General features: G+C 38.4%; 1 pseudogene across 1 annotated transcript; it reads right to left on the minus strand.

Annotated features, from left to right (window-relative positions):
• Positions 1 to 139: 139 nt before the first annotated feature.
• Positions 140 to 6,217, minus strand: LOC148725478 (uncharacterized; annotated as a pseudogene). Its single transcript, XR_015990482.1, has 4 exons — positions 6,030 to 6,217; positions 2,880 to 5,795; positions 2,642 to 2,756; positions 140 to 2,437 (listed from the first exon to the last, which is right to left on the minus strand). The product of XR_015990482.1 is annotated as an uncharacterized LOC148725478 (transcript).
• Positions 6,218 to 8,292: the final 2,075 nt, after the last annotated feature.

The raw sequence follows: 8,292 nt of genomic DNA on the forward strand, positions 1-8,292 counted from the left end.
CCTCAGGCGGCAAAATGCAAACGGAGCGTACCTTGGCACGGAACCACGTTATATCATGACTTGTGGAGTTACCTTACTGATTATTGGTTGATGAGAAACTCTGGGGGAATCCCTACAGCTAACAATTGACACGATAAGATACTTTTCTGAAGAAAACGGAGAAGCACTTCATTATTACTACTATACAAGGCACTCTACAAAAAAAGATCGAATGACCCCGAATACCCGTTTTTCCAATTTTTACCTAAGGAAAAGAACATGAGGTACAATCTTAGAAATACGTCTGTCTCTGTCCCTAGAATGCACACTGAAAGGTTTAAGAACGTTTTTAGTAATAGGATAATTTTTAAATATGACATGTAATAGTTTCCCTTGTGAGTTTATGTTGTAACTTAGGATATGTGATTTTATCTAAAGAAATAAAGATTATAAGTATGATGCACGATCCTTCGCAGTAGATAGCGCTGTTTATGCAATAGCGAAAATCAGACCTGAAAAAAATCAGGCCTGTACGGGATTCAAACCACTGACCTCTGCGATTCTAGTGCAGCGCTCTACCAATTGAGCTAACAAGCCAATTGGTAGCAGGCTGTTAATTTGATTCGTAATGAACCCGTGATGATCAATCAGATATAATGAATATATGAAGTTCATATATTTTGAACTGCGGTATCAAATACGTGTGATGCACGACCCTTCGCAGTAGATAGCGCTATTTATGCAGTAACGAAAATCAGACCTGAAAAAAATCAGGCCTGTACGGGATTCGAACCACTGACCTCTGCGATACTAGTGCAGTGCTCTATCAATTGAGCTAACAAGCCAACTGGGAGCAGGCCGTTAAGTTGATTCGTAATAAACCCGTGATGATAAATATATGAACTTCATATATTCATTGTACCAAATAAAGATTATGTTATGTTATGTTATTGTCGGATTTGTATTTGCTTTTTTCTTCGCTTTTTCATAAGTCGCAAAGGCATCTCTATTCTGAGGGTCACAATGGGGTGATGGCTTTCAGGGCTTGCCGTTGAATTTTTAGCCAAGTTACAGCTAACGTCTAACCCCACCTGGACCCTCCATTCTGCCAAGCAGTTTTGTTTTGATAAGAGTTAATTTTTAACTTTGTTTAATTAGCAATGATGAAATATCAATTTAATCGAACAGCAAGGTTCCTTTGAGTGAAAACAAATCAACTTCACATCTCTTGGATGATGACATTGTGTCCTTAATTAATTGGTCAAAATAAATGTGATATCTCACTATCCTGATCGTAATGAAGTATGTAGAAAATGTAAAGCCATCGGAGATAACTATCTCTTGATTAACTGTGACATTCTCTCAGCTTATGAAGTTCTACTTAAAAAGACTTCACTCCTTTCATTACTTTGTTATTGTAGTGAATAGGTGTCATGCTTAGAGCTGTCAGAGCCATGCTGACCTATAGGAATACAAACAACTACGCCAGCCACGAAGTCATGGTGTTTTTTCGCAAAGTTAAAAGTTAAAAAAAAGTTAAAAAAGTTAAAAAAATAATGGCAGACCAACAGGATACACGTATTTAAATCTGCTTGGTGTTAAAGTCTTGAGTTCTTCTCTTCCCCACTTTTGTCTCCTTTTACAGATTCTGTGAATTTTTCAACTTTCTTTCGTTTATATTGCGAGACAGCAGTTGTTTCTCGCGTTTTCCTTTGACATTTTGCGCGAGAAATTGTTGCGCGGCTGGCCAGAATTGATCTAGTCGCGCATGCCCGACGTTTGACCGCTGTGTAGAGTTCTGTGTAGCTCCTTTACCGTTCTCACGAGCTTTTCCCTCTATGTTGAACAGCCAAAACTTGTTCCAGTGTTAACGCTACGTCATAAACTTGCACCCGTGAAACTCTCCCTTTGAAGTATCTATCATCATCCTCCTTTGCACCGATTCTAACTTCGTAGTCAGTTGCCAGTGAACGAGCTCCAAAATCCAGCCAACCGACCTCTATACCATCGACCCACATTCGAGTAATTCCAGTGATGTAATCATAGGAAGTGGCTACATATGCCCACTGCTCCATGACCAGTGGGGTAGGACTTTCTAAATAGTTTTTCAACGATCCATCCCTATCGACCATACGGGAGAAAAACTTTCCTCCATATACTAGCCATGTGTGAACTCCTCATCCTCCCGAGGGTTTATAGTTAAAAAGAGGTCCATCTTGCCCTTGTGGATACACCCACATTAGCACTGTTAAGGAATACTGGATATCCAAACCACCAAGATTAGGGAGTGTGATAAAGCTGTCTGGAGTACCCAGGAACTGGTAAGAGCCCTCACATTTCTCATCCGGTCCATCTGCGAGCTGTACATTGGAGGGAATACCATCTGGTTGATTGCCCATCATGTCTTTTGTACCATAAGCAGTATTTAAGGGGTAAAGGGCAACAGGTTCCTTCACAACTGAAATAAAAGAAGTTTCGATGAACATAAAAAGTGCAACGGCCAATGTGTCTAAAATGCCGTTTAACAGATACGTAATAGAAAAGACGATAGCAAAGAGTGATCAAAGAAGAAAGTGTATTTGAAAGTAAATGCATACAGCCATAAAGGAGCTTCATTATTTATAGTTGTTTTTTTTCTGTACTGACTGCACATGGAAATTACCTATCTCGCAGTGCTCCCCTTCAAAGCCGGGGGGACAAACACATCTGTATTTTTTTGTGGTGAAACCAACTTGACACTGTGCATTTACAGGACATGGGCTACTTTCACAGTGGTTCTACAAAAATAATATAAGTCAATAAATGCAGTAATTAACGATTTCCAGGAAACAGAAACTTGATCCTTGGGTATGTAAGGTTACTAGTACGATAATTTTTCAAAGATTACTTTCCTCACTCACCAACACGTTTCGATAAATGTAGCCTTCCTTCGTTATGAAGTCAGTATTAGAGGCTTGCCCATGGCTTCGACTGTTCAGGTCACACTGTTTGTTTTCGCTGTCGCCAGGACCGCAGTTGTAAGAGAAACAGTTTGGTTCTTCATAACAGTAAACTTCGCAAATATCGTTGCTCTTGACCGTCAAAGTTCTGATAATGTAGTTTTCTAGGATCTTGTCCATTGTGTAAGGTTCGAATTGAATGTTTCTGCAGTTGCCTGGAAGGCATGTTCCTGTTTTGTAAACAAGAACCACAATCATACTCGAAAAGTTGAAAAGACTGATTTTGATTGACCGGAATATCAAAAATGTGAGGAGACGGTCATTTACTTATCTCCTGAAGACAAGTAGTTTATATTACCTTGTGTGCCCAAAAATTCTAATTTTTCGGTCACCAATGTAAAGAATAAATTGCAGTCTTCGTTACAAATCAATAAAGACAAATATTGCATTACGACCACAATTTTCCTTAAACACCTTTCTCCTCTAAGTTTTCTAACTATGTACTAGATTTGGCATATAGCTTTAGTGCTAAATTTGCCTAATTCGTTCGGTTATTTTGTCCATGTACATACGATCGATTAGTTTGGAGTGATGTACGCCTGATTATCAATAAAGTACACTTTCTAGAGTTTCTTCTTTTGCTCAACTGAATTATTTCCAATGGAGTTTCTATAAATATACCTCCCAAACAGTATAAATATATAACTTCCCCTCGATGGAACAATCTGCAAAATTCATTCGATCATTTTGGGCTGATCGATTAGTTTGGAGTGATAAACGCTGAGAGCATTATCAATTAACTACGCTTTCTAAAGTGATACTTTTCTGAATTGCTTCGAAAAAATTTCTCTTTTATCCATTTCCTTCATTAGGGTATCTGCAAAGTTTAACACAAAAATAGAAGTGTATAACAAATAAACATGGCCTCAGTTTTGGTGGAGATGGCAACCATATAACCAAACTTTCCAATATTCCTTCCATATCGATCTTTCAAGTAAAACCGGAACGTAGCCTACTACAAAATGAATAGGAAAAAACAAGTGATTCATACTTGCCTCCGTCAACTGGTGCTACAGAAAGAAGCAATGCAATTATTTCTACAAGGGCATTCAGCTCAATCATCTTCCTAGAAGATCGCAGCAATACTTTACACAAGTGTCTTATCGATAACAGAGTCAGTTGCTTGGTTAGACAACAAATTGAACGAAGAAGCCTGTCTCAGTTGGCTCAAAACAAACCACCTGCAATACGTAAAGCGCAGGTGTCCTAAAAAGTCATCACGCTCTGCTGGCGCCATCGATCCTGATACGACGATCCCATTACTATGTGTACTCTTGACCGAATTTCTTAAGTTACTTTCTTTGACCTGTCCTAGTTTCTATGCTTCTCTTTATGTTTTTTTTGTTCTTTCCATACATGTAAATATTCCAAGTCAAAATTGTGAATAGAAGTGATGAAGCTAATTGAGGCCGCACTTTCCTTGATCTACTCATTAAGAGGTAACTTTAAAGGACCATGTATATGATAAAACTTGTAAACCGCTACCAAAATAGAGTGTTGTTTATTTGCTCTACATAAAGTTGCAGCAATATAGCGGAAGCCGTGCGCGTAATTTCATGATACGCTGTTTGAAAATGTGCCAAACTAATCACTCTGCACCATGCTGATTGCATTAAATTATATGCGCGGTCGGTGATCAAGAGACACAAAGAGTGTTATTACTTTGGTGTGAGCCAGTATTAAAGGTTATTTTTACCTTCAAAGTATGATTGGCACGAGTTCTTTGGAAAAAATCATTCGTACAGTTAACTTAGACTCTTATCAATAAAGATTTGGAAATGCAAAGACAAGCAAAAACCAACGATAAAAACCGACGTTTTGGTGTCATTATGACGCCATTGTCAAGGAGAAATAAGAATTACAAAACTTGCGGCAAGGTGTAACACTAAATTAGCATAAATATGTTAGGAGCTAATTAAACAAATACTTTTGCGCGAATTGAATCGCTTTGCACGTTCAGAGTGGGTTTTAGGTCTCTGATGAAAAGAATTTCGTTCAAGAAACAATCGAACTTCTTACTTCACTTTTTTAGAATGCTAAAACGTTTCAGCAGGTCTTTCGGGACTTGGCCGTGCCGTTCGTGGTAGTGTTTATATATTTAAGGTGCCTTTCGTTTATGTCCATCCACGCCTGTGTGTAAGTGTCCGCGTGTATAGCCCACATAACCAGCATCACACAGGTCACATTGAAAACGATAAACGACGCGTTGTTGGTTGACGATCTGTGGTTTGATTTCTCGCACTTTAAGATCTTGGCCAACTTTGCAGCTAACAAATACTGACTGAAAAACGTCTTCATGTCATCCATCGAGGATACCCTTGAGCGACAAAGAAACCTTCCATCCTTTTATCGTCGATATTTTGATGATACACTGAATGTAATGCCTGATCTAGCGACAGCAACTACTTTCTTCCCTCAACAGCGCCCACACTTCGGTCAAATTCCCCATGGAGGTGGAGAAGAACGGCAAGCTTCCTTTCCTTGGCACCGAACTACTCAACCATGCACCTCGGATTGAAACCAAGGTGTATATGAATCCAACGAACACGGGTCTACTATTACACTACCAAAGGCATGTAGACAATCGCTACAAACGGAGCTTACTGAAAACTATGCTGGATCGTGCACACCCATTATCTTCCTCCAGGGCCCATTTCTCTGAAGAGTGTGATCGCCTAAAGAAAATTTTCTCACGGTTTAAATACCCGGAACGCCTGGTAAATTCTACCGTTAACACCTTCTTGCAATCAAGAATTGTTGGTAAGCAGCCCACACAGGCGCCCAAAGAACCAATATCCATTGTTCGCGTGCTCATACCTTTCAAAGATCAGAATCAGCAAATTATGTTAAGAAAGAGCTCAAGAATCTTAGCATGAAGGTGCAGACAACTGTCCAGCCAGACTATTTGTTAGTCGCAAATGCTTGTGACTGTTCAGTTATCAGTGATGATTTAATTCTGTAACAATGGTCTTACGAATGACTAATTCGTGATGTAAATGCCCCTTAAAAACTACTACGTCAGAAAGGGACGTAAGCCATATCAAACCTCACCCCAAGATCACAATTAGCTCCTTCTTCCAATCCTTCTTGGCAAATACATCGATATCCCTTATCAGTGAACCCAGCTTGACAAAATTAGTTGCTTGGACATGGGCTGCTTCCACAATGACTCTGAGAAGTAGTTAAAGAAGACCCGTTTCAAAGTAAAGTCGATATATTCATCATACCTGCAAATAAACATAAGTGCATTCGGGATAATGCTAGTTTAACTGGGATCTAAGTAAGTAGTATGGTGTGACATTATGGCTCTCAGCCAATCAAAATTAGATGCAAGCCACCAATGCGTTTTTACGCTATTTACTTTAATTGAACGCTGAGTTTACTTTGATTCTGCTTTCGGACACTCTACCCCAAAGTACTATCATAATTAAGTTTTGTTTCTTACCAATATGTGTTGGTAGATGTAGTCTCCCATTCGTACAAAATCGCTGTGCGGGCTTGCAGTTGAGGGCGATTGCTGAGCTCGCATGTTGGTGTGTCACTGTATAATGAACCATAGGAGTTTAGAACACACGATCCGGTTCAAGGAAGCAGTACGACATATTCTGTGACTTTCTCCGCACACTGATATGTTTCAGCACGTGATTTTTCAGAATCTTATCCTTAGCTTCATGCTCGAGCTAAATGATTCGGCAATTGTCGGCGATAGCTATTAAAGAATACATCGCCAAGAAGCGCTTATTTAACATAATGACTTTTACTTTAATAGAACTCCTCAAGTTGAACCACATGAGGTGCAGTCACAACTAAATTGTTTAATAATAAAACTAACTGAAAAATATTACATAACAGAAGTCGGTAGCAGAAATATCCTTGAGTCTTTCTCGAAGTCACATTGATAAGTTCTCTTAAAAAAAATATTCATTCAGAGAAGCGAATTAAAACGTCCCTCCATTGAGTAGAATAAGGGTAAAAATAGGGCTGTATGGCTGCAGCAGCATGCAACAACCTTTTTGATCCAGAAACATTTTTGCCTTTGAATGTCTGTACTTAACCTTCACCACCTTTTTGAAACGTTACTTTCATAAAGACAAGGAACAGTGGGAATTACAATCTTTGATTTGCTCTGTTAAAAAAATTGTCAACCGTTCGGGAGATTTCGATTTCATCGGTCACTTACATGCAATTCATTATTTAATTGTTATCTAATGATACTATTTTTCTGTTTTACATAAGAGCCTCATCAATCAGTTACTGGGGAAAAAATACAAAAATTACAAAATCATACGTGTTCTTACTTTCATAAACTAACGGCTCCAAATGAAAGAAAGCGAGATATATCATCCTTGCCATGTTCAGTTCCAACAGAAAACTTCAGACGGCAAAATGCGAACGGATCTCACAGTTGCACTGAACTCCCTTTAATTATGGCTAGTGGAGTTATTCTTACTTGTTACTGGTTGGTGAGAAAAACTAAAAGAACTCCCACAGTTAACATCTGGCATATTAATAAGATGCTAGAAAGAAAGCAACGAGAAAACATACCATCTTTGTTACGGTATATTTCTACGTTTCTGAGTAGTAAAACTTTGACCATAACATCTCTCTTCTGTCAACTTTTGCACTTCGCTTTTTATTTCGCTTTTTCATAACGTCGCTCTATTCATCATTTGCAATTTTTAAGAATACAGACCTTTACAAATTTCTAGTTCTGTTTTGATAAGAGCAAAAAGTTACCTTTGTATAATTACGGTAATGCTACAATATCAATCCAGTCGAACAGCATTAACGTTCCTTTCAGTCAAAACAAATATCTTGACTGAGAACATCATGTCCTTATTTGGTCAAAATAGATGTTATATCTCACTACCGTTATGAAGTATTTAGAAAATTTAAAGTCGTGGTCAACTGTGAGATTCTCTCAGGCATTAATATTCTTACTTTTTGGGACTTCACTCCTTGCAGTTTCATTACTTAACTAAAACAGAATCTTTCTGACAGTAACGCTTGCACACTGAGAGTCCTTAGATAACCTGAGTCATCCTTGGTTTTTCTTAAAATAATATTTCAATTTGGCTGATGTTTTTCATTTGGATAAGTTTAAATTCGCTGGAAGTGCAGGGGAATATTGATGACTGAGGTTTTAATGAGTAAACGAGGGTAGAGCGACAAGGGCCATATTTTCTCGTCGCTCATGCGATAATCTAGCCTCTCGTGGTAAAAAATGAAAAGAAAAACATTTCTGAATAGGCCTTCTGCTATTTACATCGAGTTATTGCAATTCCTAACTCTGCAGTGTATTCCTACTTTCCTT

This window comes from Stylophora pistillata, chromosome 8 (assembly GCF_964205215.1).
Source record: "Stylophora pistillata chromosome 8, jaStyPist1.2, whole genome shotgun sequence".
Classification (NCBI taxonomy): domain Eukaryota; kingdom Metazoa; phylum Cnidaria; class Anthozoa; order Scleractinia; family Pocilloporidae; genus Stylophora; species Stylophora pistillata.